We start from the raw sequence: 26,820 nt of genomic DNA on the forward strand, positions 1-26,820 counted from the left end.
CCATGCTATTATATTACCCCTTTTGGATGTTTATGGGATTTATTTTACACATTTATATCATTTTTGGGACTAACCTACTAACCAGAGGCCCAGCCCATATTGCTATTTTTTTTGCCTATTTCAGTATTTCGAAGAAAAGGAATATCAAACGGAGTCCAACTAGAATGAAACCTTCGGGGGCGTGATTTTTGGAACAAACGTGATCCAGAGGACTTGGAGTGCAAGTCAAGAAGCAGTCGAGGCTCCCACGAGATAGGAGGGCGCCCCCCTATAGGGCATGCCGCCCTGTCTCGTGGGCCCCTCGGGCGGACACCGACGTACTTCTTCCTCCTATATAAGCCTACGTACCCCGAAAACATCCAGGGGCAGGACGAAACACAATTTCCACCACCGTAACCTTCTGTATCCGTAGGATCTCATCTTGGAGCCTTCGTCGGCACTCTGCTGGAGGGGGAACCGACCACGGAGGGCTTCTACATCAACATTCTTGCCCCTCCGATGAGTAGTAGTTTACCACAGACCTATGGGTCCATAGTTATTAGCTAGATGGCTTCTTCTCTCTTTTTGGATCTCAATACATGTTCTCCCCCTCTCTTGTGGAGATCTATTCGATGTAAACTCTTTTTGCAGTGTGTTTGTCAAGATCCGATGAATTGTGGGTTTATGATCAAGTTTATCTATGAATAATATTTGAATCTTCACTGAATTCTTTTAGGTCTGATTGAGTTATCTTTGCAAGTCTCTTCGAATTATCAGTTTGGTTTGGCCTACTAGATTGATCTTTCTTGCCATGGGAGAAGTGCTTAGCTTTAGGTTCAATCTTGCGGTGTCCTTACCCAGTGACAGAAAGGGTTACAAGGCACGTATTGTATTGTTTCCATCGAGGATAACAAGATGGGGTTTATATCATATTGCTTGAGTTTATCCCTCTACATCATGTCATCTTGCTTAATGCGTTACTCTGTTCTTATGAACTTAATACTCTAGATGCATGCTGGATAGCGGTCGATGTGTGGAGTAATAGTAGTAGATGCAGGCAGGAGTCGGTCTACTTGTTGCGGACGTGATGCCTATATACATGATCATGCCTAGATAATCTCATAATTATTCTCTTTTCTATCAATTGCTCGATAGTAATTTGTTCACCCACCGTAACACTTATGCTATCTTGAGAGAAGCCACTAGTGAAACCTATGGCCCCCGGGTCTATCTCTTATCATATTTGCTTTCAATTTAGTTTTATTGCATCTTTACTTTTTGCATCTATATTATAAAATACCAAAAATATATTTATCTTATCTTACTATCTTTATTAGATCTCACTTTTGCAAGTGGCCGTGAAGGGATTGCCAACCCCTTTATTGCGTTGGTTGCGAGTTCTCAGTTTGTTTGTGTAGGTGCGTGGGACTTTTGAGGAGCCTCCTACTGGATTGATACCTTGGTTCTCAAAAACGGAGGGAAATACTTACGCTACTCTACTGCATCACCCTCTCCTCTTCGAGGAAAACCAACGCAAGCTCAAGACGTAGCAAGAAGGATTTCTCGCGCCGTTGTCGGGGAGGTCTTCGCTCAAGTCAAGACATACCAAGTACCTATCACAAACCCATCTCCCTCGCATTTACATTATTTGCCATTTGCCTCTCGTTTTCCTCTCCCCCACTTCACCCTTGCCGTTTTATTTGCCCTCTCTTTCCCAATCTCCTCCTCTCTTTTTCGCTTGCCTTTTTTTTGTTTGCTTGTGTGTTGGATTATTTGTTGCCATGGCACAAGATAATACCAAATTGTGTGATTTCTCGAATACCAATAATAATGATTTCCTTAGTACTCTGATTGCTCCTCTTAATGATGTTGAGTCTTGTGAAATCAATACTGCTTTGCTGAATCTTGTTATGAAAGATCAATTCGCCGGCCTTCCTAGTGAAGATGCCGCTACTCATCTAAACATCTTTGTGGTTTGTGTTATATGCTAAAGAAGAAAGATACGGATAACAATATTGTCAAATTGAAGTTATTTCCATTTTCACTTAGAGATCGTGCCAAAGTTTGGTTTTCGTCTTTGCCTAAAAATAGTATTGATTCTTGGAACAAGTGCAAAGATGCTTTTATCTCTAAGTATTTTCCTCCCGCTAAGATTATCACTCTTAGGAACGATATTATGAACTTTAAACAACTTGATCATGAGCATGTTTCCCAATCTTGGGAAAGAATGAAATTGATGCTTCGCAATTGCCCTACTCATGGTTTGAATTTATGGATGATCATACAAAAATTTTATGTCGGTTTGAACTTTGCTTCTAGAAATCTCTTAGATTCGGCCGCGGGAGGCACGTTTATGGAAATCACGTTAGGAGATGCTACAAAACTTCTTGATAATATTATGGCTAATTATTCTCAATGGCACACCGAAAGATCTTCTAGTAAAAAAGTGCATGCTATAGAAGAAATCAATGTTTTGAGTGGAAAGATGGATGAACTTATGAAATTGTTTGCTACTAAAAATACTCCTCTTGATCCCAATGATATGCCTTTGTCTTCTTTGATTGAGAATAACAATGAATCTATGGATATGAATTTTCTTGGCAGGAATAGTTTTGGAAACAATGCTTATAGAGGAAACTTTAATGCTAGACCGTTCCCTAGTAATCCCTCTAATAATTATGGAAACTCCTACAATAATTCTTATGGTAATTTTAATAAGATGCCCTCTGATTTTGAGAATAGTGTGAAAGAGTTTATGATTTCTCAAAAGAATTTAGTGCTTTGCTTGAAGAAAAATTGCTCAAAGTTGATGATTTTGCTAGGAACGTTGATAGACTTTCGCATGATGTTGATTCTCTTAAACTTAGATCTTATCCTCCTAAGCATGATATCAATGAGTCTCTCAAAGCAATGAGAATTTCCATTGACGAGTGCAAGGAAAGAACCGCTAGATTGCATGCTAAAAAAGATAGCTTTATAAAAGCTTGTTCTTCTAGTTTCCATGAAAATAATGATGAGGATCTTAAAGTTTTTGATGCGTATCCTATTAGATCTATGTTTTGCAATATGAATTTTGATGATTATGGGACTGATGATGAATCAACTTTGCCTAGAAGACGTCCCAAGAATTCGGAGTTTTTAGATCTTGATGCTAAATTTGGTAAAAGTGGGATTGGAGAAGCCACAACTTCAAATAACATTGAACCTACTATCTCGGATTTCAAGGAATTTGATTATGATAATTGTTCTTTAAAAGGTTGTATTTCCTTGTTACAATCCGTTGTTAATTCTCCTCATGCTTATAATCAAAACAAAGCTTTTACCAAACATATCGTTGATGCCTTGATGCAATCTTATGATGAAAAACTTAATTTGGTATACCTAGCAAACTTAATGAGCAGTGGGAACCTACTATAGAATTAAAGATCATGAGTGTTTTGCTTTGTGTGATTTGGGTGCTAGTGTTTCCACGATTCCGAAAACTTTATGTGATATTCTAGGTTTCCATGATCTTGATGATTGCTCTTTAAATTTGCACCTTGCGGATTCCACCATTAAAAAGCCAATGGGAAGGATCAATGATGTTATCATTGTTGCAAATAGAAATTTGGTGCCCGTGGATTTTATCGTTCTTGATATAGATTGCAATCTTTCTTGCCCTATTATTCTTGGTAGACCTTTCCTTAGAACGATTGGCGCGATTATTGATATGAAGGAAGGGAATATTAGATTCCAATTTCCATTAAATAAAGGCATGGAGCACTTTCCAAGAAAGAAGTCAAATTACCTTATGAATCTATCATGCGGGCTACTTATGAATTTAGTGCCAAAGATGGCACTCGTTAGATCTATCTTTGCTTTTATGCCTAGCTAGGGGCGTTAAACGATGGCGCTAGTTGGGAGGCAACCCAATTTTATTTATGTTTTTGTTTTTGCTCCTGTTTAGTAATAAATCTTGCATATACCTTCTGTTTAGATGTGTTTTTATCTTTTAATTAGTGTTTGTGCCAAGTAGAACCTATAGGATAACCTATGATGATGGTTGATTTGATTCTACTGAAAAACAGAAACTTTGCGCGCACGAATATAATTTTGTTAAATCACAGAAACGTTCTTTTGCGTTGATTCGTTTTGCTGATGTTCAATAAACAAATTGTCCAGGACTTACTGTTTTGGTAGGATATTTAGAGTTCCAGAAGTTTGCGTTAGCTACGAATTGCTACAGACTGTTCTGTTTTTGACAGATTCTGTTTTTCGTGTGTTGTTTGCTTATTTCGATGCATCTATGGCCAATAAAATAGTTTATAAACCATAGAGAAGTTGGAATACAGTAGGTTTAACACCAAAATAAATAAAGAATGAGTTTATTACAATACCTTATGTGGTGGTTTTTTTTCTTTCACTAACGGAGCTTATAAGATTTCCTGTTGAGTTTTGTGTTGTGAAGTTTTCAAGTTTTGGGTAAAGCTTTTATGGACTATGGAATAAAGGGTGGCAAGATCCTAAGCTAGGGGATGCCCAAGGCACCCCAAGATATTCAAGTATAGCCAAAATCCTAAGCTTGGGGATGCCCCGGGAAGGCATCCCCTCTTTCGTCTTCGTTCATTGGTAACTTTACTTGGAGATATATTTTTATTCGCCACATGATATGTGTTTTGCTTGGAGCGTCGTGTATTATATTAGTCTTTGCTTTTTAGTTTACCACAATCATCCTTGATGTACACACCTTTTGGGAGAAGCCTATTTGATTAGAATTTGCTAGACTACTCTATGTGCTTCACTTATATCTTTTGAGCTTGATAATTTTGCTCTAGTGCTTCACTTATATCTTTTAGAGCACGGTGGTGTCTTAATTTTGGAGAAATTACTAGTCTCTCATGCTTCACTTATACCTTTTTGAGAGTCTTTTAGAACAGCATGGTATTTGCTATGGTTATAAAATTGGTCCTAGAATGGTAGGCATCCAAGTTGGGTATAATAAAAACTATCATAGAAAGTGAATTGGATGCTATGATCAATTTGATACTTGATAATTATTTTGAGATATGGAGGTAGTGATATTAAAGTCATGCTAGTTGGGTGATTATGAATTTAAAGAATGCTTGTGTTGAAGTTAGCAACTCCCGTAGCATGCACGTATGGTTAAAGTTGTGTAACAAATTTGAAACATGAAGTGTACCTGGCTTGTGCATCCTTATGAGTGGCGGTCGAGGACGAGCGATGGTCTTTTCCTACCAATCTATCCCCATAGGAGCATGCGCTTAGTACTTGATTTTTGATGACTTCTAAATTTTTGCAATAAGTATATGAGTTCTTTTGACTAATGTTGAGTCCATGGATTATACGTACTTTTACCTTTCCGCCATTGCTAGCCTCTTCGGTACCGTGCATTGCCCTTTCTCACCTTGAGAGTTGGTGCAAACTTCGCCAGTGCATCCAAACCCCGTGATATGATACGCTCTATCACACATAAACCTCCCTATATCTTCCTCAAAACAGCCACCATACCTACCTATTATGGCATTTCCATAGCCATTCCGAGATATATTGCCATGCAACTTTCCACCGTTCCGTTCTTCATCATGTCATACTTTACTTTTGTCATATTGCCATTGCATGATCATGTAGTTGACATCGTATTTGTGACAAAGCCACCATGCATTATTTTTCATACATGTCACTCTTGATTCATTGCACCATCCCGGTACACCGCCGGAGGCATTCATATAGAGTCATATCTTGTTCTAGTTTCGAGTTGTAATTCATATGTTGTAATCAATAGAAGTGTGATGATCATCATTATTAGAGCATTGCCCAAAAAAAAGAAAAAAAAGAAAGGCCAAAAGAAAAAAAAAAGGAAAAAAGAAGAAGAAAGGGAAAAAAGAAAATAAATAAAAAGGGGAATGTTACTATCTCTTTTTCCACACTTGTGCTTCAAAGTAGCACCTTGTTCTTCATGTAGTGAGTCTCATATACTTGTGCTTCAAAGTCGCACCATGTTTTTCATATAGTGAGTCTCATAAGTTGTCTTTGTCATACTAGTGGGAATTTTTCATTATAGAACTTGGCTTGTATATTACTATCATGGGCTTCCTCAAATGCCCTAGGTCTTCGTGAGCAAGCAAGTTGGATGCACACCCACTAGTTTTCTTTTGTTGAGCATTCATTTATAGCTCTAGTGCATCCGTTGCATGGCAATCCCTACTCCTCATGTTGACATCAATTGATGGGCATCTCCACAGCCCGTTGATATCCTCGTCAATGTGAGACTTTCTCCTTTTTTGTCTTCTCCACACAATCCCCATCATCATATTCTATTCCACCCATAGTGCTATATCCATGGCTCATGCTCATGTATTGCGTGAAGGTTGAAAAAGTTTGAGATTATTTAAGTATGAAACAATTGCTTGGCTTGTCATCGGCGGTATAGAAGTTGGGAACATCTTTGTGTGACGAAATTGAAGCATAGCCTAACTATATGATTTTGTAGGGATGAACTTTCTTTTGCCATGTTATTTTGAGAAGACATGATTACTTTGATTAGTATGCTTGAAGTGTTACTATTTCTTTTATCAATATGAACTTTTATTTTGAATCATTTGGATCTGAACATTCATGCCACAATAAAGAAAATTACGTTGAGAATTATGCTAGGTAGCATTCCACGTCAAAAATTTCTTTTTTATCATTTACCTACTCGAGGACGAGCAGGAATAAAGCTTGGGGATGCTTGATATGTCTCCAACGTATCTATAATTTTTGATTGTTCCATGCTATTATATTACCCCTTTTGGATGTTTATGGGCTTTATTTTACACATTTATATCATTTTGGGGGCTAACCAGTAACCGGAGGCCCAACCCATATTGCTGTTTTTTTTGCCTATTTCAGTATTTCGAAGAAAAGGAATATCAAACGGAGTCCAAATGGAATGAAACCTTCGGGAGCGTGATTTTTGGAACGAACGTGATCCAGAGGACTTGGAGTGCAAGTCAAGAAGCAGCCGAGGCTCCCACGAGATAGGAGGGCGCCCCCCCCCCTATAGGGCGCGCCCCCTGTCTCGTGGGCCCCTCGGGCGGCCACCGACGTACTTCTTCCTCCTATATAAGCCTACGTACCCCGAAAACATCCAGGGGTAGGACGAAACACAATTTCCACCACCGTAACCTTCTGTATCCGCGGGATCTCATCTTGGAGCCTTCGCCGGCACTCTGCTGGAGGGGGAATCGACCATGGAGGGCTTCTACATCAACATCCTTGCCCCTCCGATGAGTTGTGAGTAGTTTACCACAGACCTACGGGTCCATAGTTATTAGCTAGATGGCTTCTTCCCTCTTTTTGGATCTCAATACAATGTTCTCCCCCTCTCTTGTGGAGATCTATTCGATGTAAACTCTTTTTGCGGTGTGTTTGTTGAGATCCGATGAATTGTGGGTTTATGATCAAGTTTATCTATGAATAATATTTGAATCTTCTCTGAATTCTTTTATGTATGATTGAGTTATCTTTGCAAGTCCCTTCGAATTATCAGTTTGGTTTGGCGTACTAGATTGATCTTTCTTGCCATGGGAGAAGTGCTTAGCTTTGGGTTCAATCTTGCGGTGTCCTTACCCAGTGACAGAAAGGGTTACAAGGCACATATTGTATTGTTGCCATCGACGATAACAAGATGGGGTTTATATCATATTGCTTGAGTTTATCCCTCTACATCATGTCATCTTGCTTAATGTGTTACTCTGTTCTTATGAACTTAATACTCTAGATGCATGCTGGATAGCGGTCGATGTGTGGAGTAATAGTAGTAGATGCAGGCAGGAGTCGGTGTACTTGTTGCTGATGTGATGCCTATATACATGATCATGCCTAGATAATCTCATAATTATTCGCTTTTCTAACAATTGCTCGACAGTAATTTCTTGACCCACCGTAATACTTATGCTATCTTTAGAGAAGCCACTAGTGAAACCTATGGCCCCCGAGTCTATCTCTTATCATATTTGCTTTCAATTTACTTTTATTTGCATCTTTACTTTTTGCATCTATATTATAAAATACCAAAAATATATTTATCTTATCTTACTATCTTTATTAGATCTGACTTTCACAAGTGGCCGTGAAGGTATTGACAACCCCTTTATTGCGTTGGTTGCGAGTTCTCAGTTTGTTTGTGTAGGTGCGTGGGACTTTTGAGGAGCCTCATACTGGATTGATACCTTGGTTCTCAAAAACTGAGGGAAATACTTACGCTACTCTGCTACATCACCCTCTCCTCTTCGAGGAAAACCAACGCAAGCTCAAGACGTAGCAGGCCTCCAAGTGCAGAGGTTTGTAGGACAGTAGCAAATTTCCCTCAAGTGGATGACCTAAGGTTTATCAATCTATGGGAGGTGTAGGATGAAGATGGTCTCTCTCAAACAACCCTGCAACCAAATAACGAAGAGTCTCTTGTGTCCCCAACACACCCAATACAATGGTAAATTGTATAGGTGCACTAGTTCGGCGAAGAGATGGTGATACAAGTGCAATATGGATGATAGATATAGGTTTTTGTAATCTGAAAATATAAAAACAGCAAGGTAACAAGTGGTAAAAGTGAGCGTAAATGGTATTGCAATGCTAGGAAACAAGGCCTAGAGCTCATACTTTCACTAGTGCAAGTTCTCTCAACAATAATAACATAATTGGATCATATAACTATTCCTCAACATCCAACAAAGAGTAACTCCAAAGTCACTAATAGTGGAGAACAAACAAAGAGATTATTGTAGGGTACGGAACCACCTCAAAGTTATCCTTTCTGATCAATCTATTCAAGAGTCCGTAGTAAAATAACACGAAGCTATTCTTTACATTCGATCTATCATAGAGTTTCTACTAGAATAACACCTTAAGACACAAATCAACCAAAACCCTAATGTCACCTAGATACTCCAATGTCACCTCAAGTATCCGTGGGCATGATTATACGATATGCATCACACAATCTCAGATTCATCTATTCAACCAACACAAAGAACTTCAAAGAGTGCCCCCAAAGTTTCTACCGGAGAGTCAAGACGAAAACGTGTGCCAACCCCTATGCATAAGTTCATTGAACCCGCAAGTTGATCACCAAAACATACATCAAGAAGATCACGTGAATATCCCATTGTCCCCACAGATAAGAACGGCAAGATATACATCAAGTGTTCTCAAATCCTTAAAGACTCAATCCAATAAGATAACTTCAAAGGGAAAACTCACTCCATTACAAGAGAGCAGAGGGGGAGAAACATCATAAGATCCAACTATAATAGCAAAGCTCGCGATACATCAAGATCGTGACGAATCAAGAACACGAGAGAGAGATCAAACACATAGCTATTGGTACATACCCTCAGCACCGAGGGTGAACTACTCCCTCCTCATCATGTAGAGCGCCGGGATGATGAAGATGGCCACCGGTGAGGGATCCCCCCTCCGGCACGGTGCCGGAACAGGGTCCCGATTGGTTTTTCATGGCTCTGGAGGTTTGCGGCAGCGGAACTCCCGATCTATTCTATTCCGCGAAGTTTTTAGGGTATATGGACATATATAGGCGAAAGAAGTCGGTCAGGGGAGCCACGAGGGGCCCACGAGGGTGGGGGCGCGCCCAGGGGGCAGGCATGCCTCCCTGCCTCGTGGCCACCTCTAAGCTTCCTTGACTTCAACTCCAAGTCTCCTGGATCACGTTCGTTCCAAAAATCACGCTCCCGAAGGTTTCATTCCGTGTGGACTCCGTTTGATATTCCATTTCTGCAAAACACTGAAACAAGGGAAAAAACAGAAACTGGCACTGGACTCTGGGTTAATAGGTTAGTCCCAAAAGTAATATGAAAGTGCATAGTAAAGCCCATTAAACATCCAAGATGGATAGTATAATAGCATGAATACTCATAAATTATAGATACGTTGGAGACATATCAATCTTTATCGGTTAAACTGCATAACAACATACGTTGTTCCCTTTGTCATCAGGTCTAGTACACAGCATCGCATACATGATAGAGCCTATGGCTGAAGCATAGGGAACAACTTTCATTTTTTCTTTATCTTCTGCAGTGGTCGGGCATTGAGTCTGACTCAACTTCACACCTTGTAACATAGGCAAGAACCCTTTCTTTGCTTGATCCATTTTGAACTTCTTCAAAACTTTATCAAGGTATGTTCTTTGTGAAAGTCCAATTAAGCGTCTCGATCTATCTCTATAGATCTTGATGCCTGATACGTCCATTTTGCATCATGCTTTTATATCAATATTTATTGCATTATGGGCTGTTATTACACATTATATCTCAATACTTATGGCTATTCTCTCTTATTTTACAAGGTTTACCATGAAGAGGGGGAATGCCGGCAGCTGGAATTCTGGCTGGAAAAGGAGCAAACGTTGGAAACCTATTCTGCACAACTCCAAAAGACCTGAGACTCCACGAAACAACTTTTTGGAAGTTATAAGAATTTATGGGCAAAAGAAATAGGCCAGGGGGCCCACACCCTATCTAGGAGACAGGCCCCCCCTAGGGCGCGGCCCCCTATCTCCTGGGCCCCCTGGTGGGCCTCCGGCGTCCATCTTCTGCTATATCATCACTTCCCCCCTGGAAAAAATCGTGGGCAAGCTTACGGGATGAAACTCCGCCGCCACGAGGCGGAACCTTGGCGGAATCAATCTAGGGCTCTGGCGGAGCTGTTCTGTCGGGGACACTTCCCTCCGGGAGGGGGAAATCGTCACCAACGTCATCACCAACAATCCTCTCATCGGGAGGGGGTCAATCTCCATCAACATCTTCACCAGCACCATCTCCTCTCAAAACCCTAATTCATCTCTTGTATCCAATCTTGTATCAAAACCACAAATTGGTACCTATGGGTTGCTAGTAGTGTTGATTACTCCTTGTAGTTGATGCTATTTGGTTTACTTGTTGGAAGATCATATGTTCAGATCCTTTATGCATATTATTAGTCCTATGATTATGAACATGAATATGCTTTGCGAGTAGTTACATTTGTTCCTGAGGACATGGGTGAAGTCTTCCTATTAGTAGTCATGTGAATTTGGTATTCGTTCGATATTTTGATGAGATGTATGTTGTCTTTCCTCTAGTGGTGTTATGTGAACGTCGACTACATGACACTTCATCATTATTTGGGCCTAGAGGAAGGCATAGGGAAGTAATAAGTAGATGATGGGTTGCTAGAGTGACAGAAGCTTAAACCCTAGTTTATGCGTTGCTTCGTTAGGGGTTGATATGGACCCATATGTTTAATGTTGTGGTTAGGTTTACCTTAATACTCCTTTTTGTAGTTGCAGATGCTTGCAATAGGGTTTAATCATAAGTGGGATGCTTGTCCATGTTAGGGCAGTACCCAAGTGCCGGTCCACCCACATATCAAATTATCAAAGTACCAAACGCGAATCTTACGAACGTGATGAAAACTAGCTTGACGATAATTCCCAATGTCTCCTCGGGAGCTCCTTCTTCATTATTAGAATTTGTCCAGGCTTATCCTTTGCTACATAAAGGATTGGGCCACCTTGCTGCACTTTATTTCCTTTATTTACTTTTTTGCTCGTTATTATTTATCTTATCACAAAACTATCTATCACCTACTATTTCAGTGCTTGCAGAGAAAACCTTACTAAAAACTGCTTATCATTTCCTTCTGCTCCTCGTTGGGTTCGACACTCTTACTTATCGAAAGGACTATGATAGACCCCCTATACTTGTGGGTCATCAATGCCCAATATATAAGCTGCTTCACCGAGGTCTTTCATTGAAAAAACTCTTGTTCAAGTATCCTTTTATGCTATCCAAAAATTCTATATCATTTCCAATCAATAATATGTCATCCACATATAATATTAGAAATTCTACAGAGCTCCCACTCACTTTCTTGTAAATACAGGCTTCTCCAAAAGTCTGTATAAAACCATATGCTTTGATCACACTATCAAAACGTTTATTCCAACTCTGAGATGCTTGCACCAGTCCATAAATGCATCGCTGGAGCTTACACACTTTGTTAGCATCCTTTGGATCGATAAAACCTTCGGTTTGCATCATATACAACTCTTCTTCCAGAAATCCAATCAGGAATGCAGTCTTTACGTCCACTTGCCAAATTTCATAATCATAAAATGCGGCAATTGCTAACATGATTCGGACGGACTTAAGCATCGCTACGGGTGAGAAGGTCTCATCATAGTAAACTCCTTGAACTTGTCAAAAACCTTTCGCAACAAGTCGAGCTTTGTAGACAGTAACATTACTGTCAGCGTCAGTCTTCTTCTTGAAGATCCATTTATTCTCGATGGCTTTCCGATCAACGGGCAAGTCAACCAAAGTCCACATTTTATTTTCATACATGGATCCCATCTCAGATTTCATGGCATCAAGCCTTTTCATGGAATGTGGGCTCATCATCGCTTCCTCCTAGTTTGTAGGTTCGTCATGGTCAAGTAACATGACCTCCAGAACAGGATTACCGTACCACTCTGGTGCGGATCTTACTCTGGTTCACCTACGAGGTTCGGTAGTAACTTGATCTGAATTTACATGATCATCATCGTTAGCTTCCTCAGTAATTGGTATAGGAGTCACAGGAACAGATTTATGTGATGAACTACTTTCCAATAAGGGAGAAGGTATAGTTACCTCATCAACTTCTACTTTCCTCCCACTCACTTCTTTCGAGAGAAACTCCTTCTCTAGAAAGGATCCATTCTTAGCAACGAATGTCTTTCCTTCGGATCTGTGATAGAAGGTGTACCCAACAGTCTCCTTTGGGTATCCTATGAAGACACATTTCTCTGATTTGGGTTCGAGCTTATCAGGTTGAAGCTTTTTCACATAAGCATCGCAACCCCAAAATTTAAGAAATGACAACTTGGGTTTCTTGTCAAACCACAGTTCATAAGGTGTCGTCTCAACGAATTTAGATGGTGCCCTATGTAACATGAATGCAACCGTCTCTAAAGCATAACCCCAAAATGATAGCGGTAAATCAGTAAGAGACATCATAGATCGCACCATATCTAATGAAGTGCGGTTATGACGTTTGGACACACCATTACGTTGTGGTGTCCGGGTGGCGTGAGTTGCGAAACTATTCCGCATTGTTTCAAATGAAGACCAAACTCATAACTCAAATATTCTCCTCCACGATCAGATCGTAGAAACTTTATTTTCTTGTTACGATGATTTTCCACTTCACTCTGAAATTCTTTGAACTTTTCAAATGTTTCAGACTTATGTTTCATCAAGTAGATATACCCATATCTGCTCAAATCATCTGTGAAGGTGAGAAAATAACGATACCCACCGCGAGCCTCAATATTCATCGGCCCACATACATCAGTATGTATGATTTCCAACAAATCTGTTGCTCGCTCCATTTTTCCGGAGAATAGAGTTTTAGTCATCTTGCCCATTAGGCATGGTTCACAAGCACCAAGTGATTCATAATCAAGTGATTCCAAAAGTTCATCAGAATGGAGTTTATTCATGTGCTTTACACCAATATTATGAATATGTGTATCACTACTATCGAGATTCAACAAAAATAGACCACTCTTCAAGGGTGCATGACCATAAAAGATATTATTCATCTAAATAGAACAACCATTATTCTCTAATTTAAATGAATAACCGTCTCGCATCAAACAAGATCCAGATATAACGTTCATGCTTAACGCTGGCACCAAATAACAATTATTCAGGTCTAAAACTAATCCCGAAGGTAGATGTGAGGTAGCGTGCCGACGGCGATCACATCGACTTTGGAACCATTTCCCACACGCATCTCACCTCGTCCTTAGCCAATCTTCGCTTAATCCGTAGTTCTTGTTTCGAGTTGCAAATATTAGCAACAGAAAGAGTATCAAATACCCATGCACTACTGCAAGCATTAGTAAGGTACACAATAACATGTATATCACATATACCTTTGTTCACCTTGCCATCTTTCTTATCTACCAAATACTTGGGGCAGTTCCGCTTCCAGTGACCAGTCCCTTTGCAGTAGAAGCACTCAGTCTCAGGCTCAGGTCCAGACTTGGGCTTCTTCACTTGAGCAGCAACTTGCTTGCCGTTCTTCTTGAAGTTCCCGTTCTTCCCTTTACCCTTTTTCTTGAAACTGGTGGTCTTGTTGACCATCATCACTTGATGCTCCTTCTTGATTTCTACCTCCGCAGCCTTTAGCATCGTGAAGAGCTCAAGAATTGTCTTGTTCATCCCTTGCATATTATAGTTCATCACGAAGCTCTTGTAGCTTGGTGGCAGTGATTGAAGAATTCTGTCAATGACACTGTCATCAGGAAGATTAACTCCCAGCTAAATCAAGTGGTTGTTATACCTAGGTATTTTGAGTATATGTTCATTGATAGAACTATGCTCCTCCATCTTGCAGCTATAGAACTTATTGAAGACTTCATATCTCTCAATCCAGGCATTTGCTTGAAATATTAACTTCAACTCCTAGAACATCTCATATGCTCCATGACGTTCAAAACGTCGTTGAAGTCCCGGTTCTAAGCCGTAAAGCATGGCACACTGAACTATCGAGTAGTCATCAGCTTTGCTCTGCCAGACGTTCACAACGTCTGGTGTTGCTCCTGCAGCGGGCCTTGCATGTAGAGGTGCTTCCATGACGTAGTTCTTCTGTACAGCAATGAGGATAATCCTCAAGTTACGGACCCAGTTTGTGTAATTGCTACCATCATCTTTCAACTTAGCTTTCTCAAGGAACGCATTAAAATTAAAAGGAACAATAGCACGGGCCATTGATCTACAACAATATAGACATGCAAAATACTATCAGGTACTAAGTTCATGATAAATTAAAGTTCAATTAATCATATTACTTAAGAACTCCCACTTAGATAGACATCCCTCTAATCATCTAAGTGATCACATGATCCAAATCAACTAAACCATGCCCGATCATCACGTGAGATGGAGTAGTTTTCAATGGTGAACATCACTATGTTGATCATATCTACTATATGATTCACGCTCGACCTTTCGGTCTCAGTGTTCCGAGGCCATATCTGCATATGCTAGGCTCGTCAAGTTTAACCCGAATATTCTGCGTGTGCAAACTGGCTTGCACCCGTTGTATGTGAACATAGAGCTTATCACACCCGATCATCATGTGGTGTCTCGGCACGACGAACTTTGGCAACAGTGCATACTCAGGGAGAACACTTGTACCTTGAAATTTAGTGAGAGATCATCTTATAATGCTACCATCAATCAAAGCAAAATAAGATGCATAAAGGATAAACATCACATGTAATCAATATAAGTGATATGATATGGCCATCATCATCTTGTGCCTTTGATCTCCATCTCCAAATCACCGTCATGATCACCATCGTCACCGGCACGACACCTTGATCTCCATCGTAGCATCGTTGTCGTTTCGCCAACTATTGTTTCTATGACTATCGCTACCACTTAGTGATAAAGTAAAAACAATTACAAGGCGATTGCATTGCATACAATAAAGCGACAACCATATGGCTCCTGCCAGTTGCCAATAACTCTGTTACAAAACATGATCATCTCATACAATAAAATTTAGCATCATGTCTTGACCATATCACATCACAACATGCCCTGCAAAAACAAGTTAGACATCCTCTACTTTGTTGTTGCAAGTTTTACGTGGCTGCTACGGGCTGAGCAAGAACCGTTCTTACCTACGCATCAAAACCACAACGATTTTTCATCAAGTATATGTTGTTTTAACCTTCAACAAGGACTTTGCGTAGCCACACTCGATTCAACTAAAGTTGGAGGAACTGACACCCGCCAGCCACCTATGTGCGAAGCACGTCGGTAGAACCAGTCTCGCGTAAGCGTACGCGTAATGTAGGTCTGGGCCGCTTCATCCAACAATACGGCCGAATCAAAGTATGACATGTTGGTAAGCAGTATGACTATTATTGCCCACAACTTACTTGTGTTCTACTCGTGCATATAACATCTACGCATAAACCTGGCTCGGATGCCACTGTTGGGGAACGCAGTAATTTCAAAAAAATTCCTACGCACACGCAAGATCATGGTGATGCATAGCAATGAGAGGGGAGAGTGTCATCCACGTACCCTCGTAGACAGTAAGCGGAAGCATTATGAAAACACGGTAGATGTAGTCGTATGTCTTCATGATCCGACCGATCCTAGTACCGAAAGTACGACACCTTCGTGATCTGCACACGTTCGGCTCTGTGACGTCCCACGAACTCTCGATCTAGCTGAGTGTCAAGGGAGAGCTTCGTCAGCATGACGGCGTGATGACGGTGATGATGAAGCTACCGGCGCAGGGCTTTGCCTAAGCACTGCAACGATATGACTGAGGTGGATTATGGTAGAGGGGGGCACCGCACACGGCTAAGAGATCAATGATCAACTTGTGTGTCTAAGGGGTGCCCCCTCCTCCATATATAAAGGAGTAGAGGAGGGGGAGGGCCGACCCTCCTATGGCGCGCCCCAAGGGAGTCTTACTCCCACCGGGAGTAGGATTCCCCCCTTCCCTAGTTGGATCAGGAGAGGAAGGAAGGGGGAGAGAAGGGGAAGGAAAGGGAGGGGGCGGCCCCCCACCCAATTTGGATTGGGCTTGGGGGGGGGGGCGCCCCCTCCTAGGCTTCCCTCTCCTCTCTCCCACTATGGCCCAATAAGGCCCATATACTTCCCGGGGCATTCCGGTAACCTCCCGGTACTCCAGTATATGCCCGAACTCACCCGGAACCATTCCGATGTCCAAACATAGTCATCCAATATATCGATCTTTATGTCTCGACCATTTCGAGACTCCTCGTCATGTCCGTGATCATATATGGGACTCCAAACAACCTTCGGTACATCTAAACACATAAACTCATAATACCGATCGTCACATAACGTTAAGCGTGCAGACCCTACGGGTTCGAGAACTATGTAGACATGACCGAGACACGTCTCCGACCAATAACCAATAGTGGAACCTGGATGCTCATATTGGTTCCTACATATTCTACGAAGATCTTTATCGGTCAAACTGCATAACAACATACGTTGTTCCTTTGTCATCGGTACGTTACTTGCCTGAGATTTGATCGTCGGTATCTCAATACCTAGTTCAATCTCATTACCGGTAAGTCTCTTTACTCGTTCTGTAAGTCACATTGCATGCAAGGCTTTATAGTGATGTGCATTACCGAGAGGGCCTAGATATACCTCTCCGACAATCGGAGTGACAAATCCTAATCTCGATCTATGCCAACTCAACAAGTACCATCGGAGACACCTGTAGAGCACCTTTATAATCACCCAGTTATGTTGTGACATTTGGTAGCACACAAAGTGTTCCTCCGGTATTCAGGAGTTGCATAATCTCATAGTCATAGGAACATGTATAAGTCATGAAAAAAGCAATAGCAATATACTAAACGATCAAGTGCTAAGCTAACGAAATGAGTCAAGTCAATCACATCATTCTCTAATGATGTGATCCCGTTAATCAAATGACAACTCATGTCTATGGCTAGGAAACTTAACCATCTTTGATTCAACGAGCTAGTCAAGTAGAGGCATACTAGTGACACTTTGTTTGTCTATGTATTCACACATGTACTGAGTTTTCGGTTAATACAAATCTAGCATGAATAATAAACATTTATCATGATATGCGGAATTATAGATAATAACTTTATTATTGCCTCTAGGGCATATTTCCTTCAAGCAGCAGCGCGCGATGTGCCGGCGGCGAGCACCGCCCACACCCTCATCTTCTTCATCCTGCGTTCCTCCAAACGCAAGGAGGTGACGACCTTGGGGAAGGTCGGGTTGGGGATGAGCGTGAGGTTGGCAGCCGCGTGAGTGAACTCCTCATTGAGGCTGGCGACGAGGGTGCTGAGGAGAAGATCGTCGGAGACTTTCTCGCCGATGTCGCGGAGCTCGTTGCAAAGACGCTTTAGGCGCAAGCAAAAATCATCCACGGAGGAATTATTTTGATGGCACCCAAAGAATTCCTGCCGAAGGAAGACGAGCCGCTGGAGCCGATTGTCGGTGAAGAGGCTATTGAGCTTTCAGACAGCGTGTGCATCATCGTCAACCTGCAGCACCGTGTAAAACAAGTCCTTAGAGATGGTTAGGAAAAACCAGCAAATGATCGTCGCCTCGACGGCCGACCACTCGGCGTCGAATGCCATGGCCTTGGAGTCAACGGTGTCGTTGATATTCTCCTGGAGATGAAACTCACAAAAACAAGATGAAAGTATGTCTTCCATGCATAGTAAGAGGAGTCCTCCTGGGAGAGACGGATGGGCACACGGGCGAGGATGTCGGCGTTGCAGATGTCTTCAACGGGGATGGGGGCAGGGCCGGCAAACGGGTTGGAGTGTTGTGTGGTGCCGGACATGGGGGAGGAGGAGGAGGAGTCGTAGGAAGCGAACGACATGGTGGAGGTTTAGGGTTCGGGTGGAGGTTAGGGGTCGGGTGGAGGAAGAGGGAGAGGTGGGTGGCGGCGGCAAAGGAGGGCAACAGACGGGATGGGATGCAGTGGCAGGAGGGACTACGGCGGCAGGGAGCGTCGGCGGCAAGAAGGCAGCTGCGGCGCAGGTGCGGCGACGGCGGCGGAAGCGTTAGGAAATAAACGCGGTATCTGATGCCATGTGGATTGTCGATATGTTCATTGATCGTATGCCGTAGCATATATAAAGTACAAGGACAAGGATATCTTATCCGTATCCGCTATACATGGAAAGGATCGGGAGATATCCGTAGACTAGGAAACAATAAAAGAAGATCCTAGCTGCCTAAGTACATGCGATAATGAGTATCTCAACAGCCACTGTCGGGAGAAGGAATATTAAAGAGGTTGATACTTCCGATCCTGCACACGCAAGCAACAACAAAAAATAGAAATTTCTATCATTTATAAGCCAACGATATTATACAGAAACAAAATACTAGTTCTCCTACAAGAAAAGCCAACAACAACACTTCAGATCTTGCATATGACATTACTACTGTAAGAGTACAAACATAATAGGCAAGCTAGATACCACCATAAATAAAAACAGATCAAAGGGGCAAAACCACTATGCAACAAAAGAGAAAAAATATATACCCAAGCTTCTTGGACAAGAAATTTTGTCAATAAACAAAACATCTAACATGTCCACGCTTCATGGATAACAAAATGTCCAAGTAACATAATCGGTTTTATCAAGATACAATACAAGTGCTAGTTCACTGAATATATGTCATCTAAATATAACTAGTAGTACGCCCGTGCGTTGTCACGGGCTTCTGAAATATTTTGCTGAAGATATATAAAATAATCCATGTAAAATATCACAGGAAGAGACAATATAGCATGGACACAATTGCATAATAATTGAAGTCTACTTCACTTGTAATGTAAACTGATAACAAAAAGCCAAATTGACGATGTATACACATAAATCGATGATCCAACTAAAAATATATTACAAATTATTAAAATCTACTTGATGCGCTTAAGAAATTCTCGCACAATATCAAGGAAGTTTTTTTCTTCATCCGCACGATGCTTGAGCAAGTATAATAAAAACTGCTTTCTCAACTCATCCCATCATGCAAAAACAATAGCAGAACGCCCGTGCGTTGCTACGGACTGCTACGGGCAACAGTGTATATAAATGAATCAGAGAAACAATTAAAGTCGTATTCAACGTCTAAGCTTATTTTTTTCCTCTCATACGTCCGAATGTGTTCGGACATCAAACGGGCTACTACAACCGTCTTGGTAGTCCGGATGCCCCAAATCCAGCCCATATGTGAGAAAGAAATGTTGCTATCCAGACTATTCGTGATGTTATCTCCAACATGTGAAACCAACACAAAACCCCACCACCACGACACACCCTCTCATTTTCTCGTCGGACCCTCCCCTTCCCGCTTTGTTTCCCGCCGTAATGGGTGACGTCCGCCTCACTTTCACCATGACACCCTCTCTCCTTCACACCATACTTCCTCATAGACCGATAAGGAGGAGTCCCCCGTAATGCCTGCCCCGCCTCTGCCATGATCCCCTCCCCCATGTTCGTGTGTTTTCACCACTGCCATCAAGAGGGAGGAGGTATTGCGCCGCCTGTGGCGCCCCCAAAGCCAAGAATGCAAATTTGTAAGTAAACATACCAAACCCAACCTCCACCCTGCTCACTCTTATCACAAAATCCATCAACTTGTATTTTAAGTGAGCCGGTGATCAACATCGCCGTGGCCGGCCAGCAGCAAGGGATAAGGGTGGCAACCACCTTCCCATCTTAGTGCTAGTACCTCCTGGTTCTATACTGGACCCACCCTTCATCCCGGCCACGGCCAGATCCATGGTCGGTTGTGGCCACGACCAGATCCGTGGAGAACAGCGACGGGAGGTCAGGAAGGAAGAAGAACGGCGACGGTGGAGGTCCCCCTTTGTCGATCTAGTGACGTGGACGGATCCATCCGGGAGAAGATCGATGGAGGTTGAGATATAGTGATGTGGAGGTGAGGGTTGGCGACGACGATGGAGAGGAGGGCATCGGTGGTGGCCATGGCCGAACCACGGAGGAGGGGAGGCGATGGTGACGTCTTGAGGAGGAGGGCGGAGAAGGCATGAGAAGGGGGGTCATCGCCGGGAGAACCGCGTCGTCGTGAGGTGGAGAGCCAGATCAGGGATTGGGGTGCGGCGGCGGGTGCGGCTGGAGGCGGGGAGACGAGGGGTAGCTAGGGTTCGAGGGAGGGAGGGAGCCTCGTTCGTCTAATTTTTCACGTTACGTGCGAGGAGGCCTCGTCCTTGGTTAAATTTCGTATGTTTTTTTTTTGTAGATTTTTTCCCTTCGATTTTCTTTGGATCGACCGGAGGTTTGGCACCTTGACTTCATGGGGGCATCGCTAACCCGGACTTCTTTTTTTCTTCTTCGACGGCCCTGGGGGGTTCACTGGGAGATGGGAGGGAGGACGAAAAAAAACCCAATGAAGATGGGACGAAAATTAACCGTGGAACGAAGACTACCAACTGAGTGATTAAGACTAAGAGACTAATATTATTATTCTCTTGCAAGCATCTATTCAAGTTTGTTCTCACAAGGTGGTTATACGCATTCTTATATGTGAAAACATAAAACAAAAGCAGTATGCTTAAACACACAAACAAAAGCACATATCACTGTTAGTTCCATTCTCATTGAAAAAGGGGTGTATATTCACACTAAATTGACATTCGAGCAACACACCAAATTATTTTATTCAAAGCCTTGGGCATAGCTACAATATTAGCCTCAGCCTTGCATTTGAATATTTTAGCTCAATAATATCTTGTCCAACTTTGGCGTGCAAGGTCAGCTATAAACTAGGGAATCAACACATGTTCTCTTTAATTTACAAGGCTACAAGTTACACTCAAAGTGAATACGACTCAATTGTATGAGAAAGGGGGCACCTGACCCACCCAAAGAGTTATATGTGTCCTAGTAGAAACTTCTAAACACAAACATCATCTGCATAGTTTGCACTCCATAGTACTAAACAAGATTGACTTGTTGAAGGCTGGAGCAGAGCACCTGAATCTGGCTTAGAATGCACGTTCCGTCTGAGCACTGGTGGGCTAATCCTTCCACAAGTGCAATCACCTGAACATATATTTGTTCAGGCTATTAAAGACATAAAAGAAGAACACAACTGGCAAGGACTCGAGAGCTATAAAACCTTCTTTTTGCCAACATACATTACTTGAAAGGAAAGCAATGGCGCTTCGGTTATCAAGAATGAGACGAGGAAGCGAGTAAAAAGGAAGAACATAACCTACCACAATTTTAAAAATAATACTATGTGTTCTTTGGTGGAAACCATTTGCACAATGTTGGCAAATGACTATGAGCAATAACATTGATATGTAAATATCGTATAATTCAGCCCAACTAAAAGGCATTGTCTTGTAGAAGTATATATTGTCTAATTATTGGATTATATGTGATATTGACGGAACCACAAATGATAGGTTGTGTGTGTGAAATGGTCAAAATTCAGATTGTATGACCAAGCAATTTTTTAGTACTAGTTTCTAAGCCTTAAAGATGACACTAATGCAGAGTTATTACTAAAGAATTTAAATATTGTTGGAAGTTTGAGATTCGGAATTTATACCTGTACAATACAGAACTACATCAGCAGGGTGAGAGGTCAACAAGGAACCAATATAGAATTCAGCTCCTCCAATTTCCTAGACGAACGTATATGGAATACAAGAGAGTAGTTATAACTACATAACCATGGAATTAAGGAAATGATACAGAGATTGCTAGAAGCAAACTACGGATCCCTCATTAGAATATCATCAGAAGGTAAGCAATTTAGCTCCTCTAGCATTATATCCTTCATTGTGATAGCTCTCACCTTATTGTTGTTGGCCCTAGCTTAGAATGTTGTTGACACTTACTCAAACCAGAAAGCTGATTTCTTCAAAAGAACTAATTTGCAGGCAATTGAGTGTGTGTTTCAAGGAGCCTTTGTTGCTGCGTGTGTACTGTATGAGCACCTAGGTGCATGTTATTATTGTTACATGGTTCTCGTACCTGCAGATGCTAATGGGGCCCGCTCATTACAATTGGTCATGGGAACCTTACGAACTGACAACGTGCTATTAAATTAGCTAGAAGTCATTTGCAACCAATGCTATGAGATAAACTGATCAAAATAAGATAGAGCATAGCTGATTAACAGCACTTGCATACTGGAAGTGGCGAGAAGTAAAACATATCTTGGAATAGGAAATGAGACTGGAAATTAGGTAACAAATAAGAAAACAACTTACATGCTATCGGCACATGTCATGCTCTGTATTATCTCATTTCACTCCCGAAGCTAGCTGCAGAACAATGAAAAAAATAGAGAAAAGTAGAAGGATGAGCAATGCAGTCTATATCATGACACATATAGTCTAAACCTCAGATTAGGTTGCCCAAACATAATCTGAACTTTCGTTTGTCGCATATAGTTGAAAATATGCAAATGAGGAGTGTAGACTTTACAAAAGTATTGTCCTCACTAAAATAAACGGTTATATGAAATAAATCAGTAAGATTTAATAGTACTCCTTTTCTTTCTAACCATAACCATGTTTAGCTGAAAGGTCTATGCTAACAATATAAGCATTAATTTAGAGAATAGCCGAATGGCCATGCGTTGTAGCAGTTTAAAAAGCATATTACTGTAGCATGTCAACCTGCACACGCTGCCCAGCTTGCTATAGTTGGTCCACGACATGCCCTTGGCTCTACTGTGTATCAATCTGAGCTTTACCTCAACACCACAAACAGACATGCTCATGTTCAGCCTACAACAATTAAATTTTGGAATTAAGAAATGTGACATTTTAGGGAAAAAATATCATAGCCTACCAAACATAAACTACAATGTATCATATCAACATCATCTGCCTTCCAGAAGCATTTAAAAGCAACTCAAATTGAATTTTGGTGTTGGATCTGATTACCTGAGATCATCTGCAATGACATGGTATGTAATCAAGAAAGATGGCAATGTAAAATAAATTATTATTGAATCTGACTTGAGATAGTAGACTAACTTAGTGGCATTTCATCAAGGACTATCATTAATCACGGAGTTCATTATCACAAAAAAGAGGGCCAATTGTCTATTAGAATGCACATGGGAGAATATATTGAAGCAGAAATAGAATATAGGGCTGCATGTCTCAGTAAAAAATATAATGTTGAAACAATATATAAATTATGAACTTATCATAATGTAGAAAATATGGAACATAGCATTACATGAGGTATTTTCATGGAGAAAAATGGGTACCCATGTGATAATTCTAACTAACACGATACTTTGAAATTTCTGTCATATACTTATTGACATGAGCATGGGAATCAGAGCATGTAAATGTGGTGAACCACAAATGATAGGTTGTCTATGTGAAATGCTAAAATTTCAGATTGTATGACCAAAAAAGTTTATATGTTGAAACCGGAAGCACGGCTTCTAGTTTATATGCTGTAGACACTGAACTTTGTATCTACTACCCCTGACAAAGTTGCATCCTTTGTATCTACGATCCAGAAAAAAATAGCTTCCTTTCTGAGTAGAAAAAAGCATAAATTCTTCCAATTCCATGAGCCAGGGCAGCTGCACTCTTCCAATTTGTCTCTACAAAACTGTTCCAGCTGGAGCGGGCCACCATATCAAAAATGGATTTAGAAGAGTGGCAATACAATCAGTGTAGAGCAGAACAACACACAAGTCAAGATTTGGTGGAGAGGGGAAGGGACCATACCATGAAAACCAGAGGGAGGCCAAGGTCCGGTGTCTCGTCGAGGCATCGGTCCAGCAGCTCGTCAAGGCGGAGGTCTTGCGGCTCGGCCACGACGTCCCAGTACAAATTGCCTCTGTCTCCGCCACCGGCGTCCTGGGCGGCGCCACCACCAGAGCCAGCAAAATTCATGTGATAGTTCATATGCTAGAAAATTCTAAAAAAATAGAAGAAACGATTATGGAGAAACATCGAACAACAATATGAAATTTTAAAGCACACCACCGACTAAAATTGCCTCTTCAAGTTTCCTGGTACAAGCCTAAAATTATCACAGGAAGATAATAATGGTGAGTGTGTGCATCTTTTTCTGCTTTCAAGCTTGGTGGTGTTTTTCTAAGCCTGCTTCCAATTTCTACATGCTAAACAGTCCGATCAAGTAACTGAACTATCCTAATTCCTTAGCATAGTGGGCCAATTCGCTTAGATGATCAGACAACACATCCTGGATACCAGTAAAGATCTTAAGTGCCTTTTGTGTGTTCAGTTGATCTATGGATGCGGTGAGGTTACTGTAGATGATATCCAACTTTGAAGGAAGGTCAGCTCTAAAAGGGTTCACCATCGGCCTATATGCAACACCTAGCTTTATCTCCTCCTGCTATTTCTGAATACAGTGTTATTTCTGAATACAGTGTAGTACTATCACGGCTATAGTTTACCAATTCTGGTCACAGAGCACAAGCTAGGTGTGTAAATAATGCATTGAGATATTGTTCGAACTAACAGGAAGTGCTACTGTGGGGATGGAAAATGAGGTAGAAACTGAACCTGCTTTTAACTGCTGGTCAATAGTGAACTCTTTCTCCTTCAGGTTATGGCATAAACTTGAAAGCCTGGAACAAATGGCCTACTTTCTAGAAACAGAGAAACACAATAAGGGGATATAGGAGTGATAAAAGGTAAACGCCCAACACCAGCGAACATTTTGTACAAACTCGTTGTATAATCAGTACCACTGATAGTTCACCCTTAGATCCTAAACCTTCTGGAAAAACTCAAATTCCAGAGAAGAATGTTGTATCTGGGTAAATATTTATGATGGAATTCCTATTAAATGTTGCTCTGCTCCAGTAAAGCTAATGGTAGCTACACCAGATCATCATGCACTGAAATGACCTCTCCGAGGTATAAATTATACGGTGCCACGGAAAGAAATGAATGCAGCAGCTAGCTAGAAAGAAAGTGAGCAAAACACTATACATGCACTAAAAGGACTTTATGTGAGGGAGAATATTACTTACTTATGTATGTGAGATTCAGGAATGCAACACCGATGCTTGTGATCCTTGCCAGCTCACCTAAAATTGAAGTAGGCTGCCCAAAATAAAAGTGGGAAAGTCAACATACATATAATCAAGACCATAGTTGCCCTGCCCAAGTGAGACTTAACAAAAATCCCAGCCAATTCATGAAACAAGGACAAGATCTTTACATGTACACCGATTTTGCAATCACAAGCATGAACTTCTCTTGTGTGCAAGCTTCATATCTCAGGCAATACCATCAATTTTGGAAATTATTAAACTATTTTGCCCTCTTTGGAATCTGGACACAACCACATCTTTCTCCCTCGTGCTTCACCAGTCCATCCAATTGACGGTTCATTAGAACTCTAAGGTAGCTAGTCTGTAGATTAGGAATAGTTGAGCTTTAGAACGCAAGGCAAACTTACTTGCTTGAGGACCGGGGGCGGCGGGGCGGAGGCCAAGCTAAGTGGGAGCGCGACGGGTGGCTCCGGCGGCGGGCGGATCCAGGGGTGGGGCGGCTCCGACGGTGACCTGCGGCGAAGGGCGACCCGCAGCGGCCCCAGCTATAGCGGCGACCCGCGGCGGCTCCCGCGGGCGGCGGCTGCAGCGGCGAGCGGCTCCCGCGGCTGCTCGGGCTGCGGCTTCTGCCGGTGGCGGCTCCAGCGGCGAGCGGCTCCTACAGCGGCTCCCGCGGCGAAGGGCGGATAACGGCTGCCGGAGTTCTGCCGGAGTTTGCGGGGCGGCGAACGGCGCGGGAGGAGGAGGAGGGGGAGGTCGTGCGCGCAGGGGCGAGTGTCGTGAGAAGAGGGAGGTCGGAGAGGGCATGAGGAGGGGGGTCTTCGCCGGGAGAACCGCGTCGTCGTGAGGTGGAGAGCCAGATCGGGTGCGGCGGCGGGTGCGGCTGGAGGCGGGGAGACGAGGGTAGCTAGGGTTCGAGGGAGGGAGGGAGCCTCGTTCATCTAATTTTTTGCGTTAACTGCGAGGGGGCCTCGTCCCTGGTTAAATTTCGTATGTTTTTTTTTAGATTTTTTTAGGACGAAAAAAAATTAGTGGAGGTGGGACGAAAATTAACCGACGGAGACTACCAATTGAGACATTAGAAGTAGAGATGCAAATAATATGTGATGCAACACATGCATTGCTTTCCAACAAGGCAAATCAGAATGTACACAAGTAAATCCCTAACAAGACTGCCTAATTCAGAACTTCTCCAACACCCAAGATC

At 42.0% G+C, this 26,820-nt stretch overlaps 1 long non-coding RNA gene across 6 annotated transcripts; it reads right to left on the reverse strand.

Annotated features, from left to right (window-relative positions):
* Positions 1–21,189: 21,189 nt before the first annotated feature.
* Positions 21,190–26,570, reverse strand: LOC123112808 (uncharacterized). Of its 6 annotated transcripts, none has more exons than XR_006455722.1 (8): positions 26,021–26,570; positions 25,590–25,662; positions 25,117–25,202; positions 24,310–24,441; positions 23,233–24,199; positions 22,822–22,875; positions 22,155–22,230; positions 21,190–21,640 (listed from the first exon to the last, which is right to left on the reverse strand). It is a non-coding gene; the product is annotated as an uncharacterized lncRNA (long non-coding RNA). The 6 variants fall into 6 exon arrangements; XR_006455720.1 differs by having other exon boundaries at positions 24,310–24,502; XR_006455718.1 differs by having other exon boundaries at positions 24,310–25,202.
* Between the last annotated feature and the right edge of the window lie 250 nt (positions 26,571–26,820).

This window comes from Triticum aestivum, chromosome 1B, assembly GCF_018294505.1.
Source record: "Triticum aestivum cultivar Chinese Spring chromosome 1B, IWGSC CS RefSeq v2.1, whole genome shotgun sequence".
NCBI lineage: Eukaryota > Viridiplantae > Streptophyta > Magnoliopsida > Poales > Poaceae > Triticum > Triticum aestivum.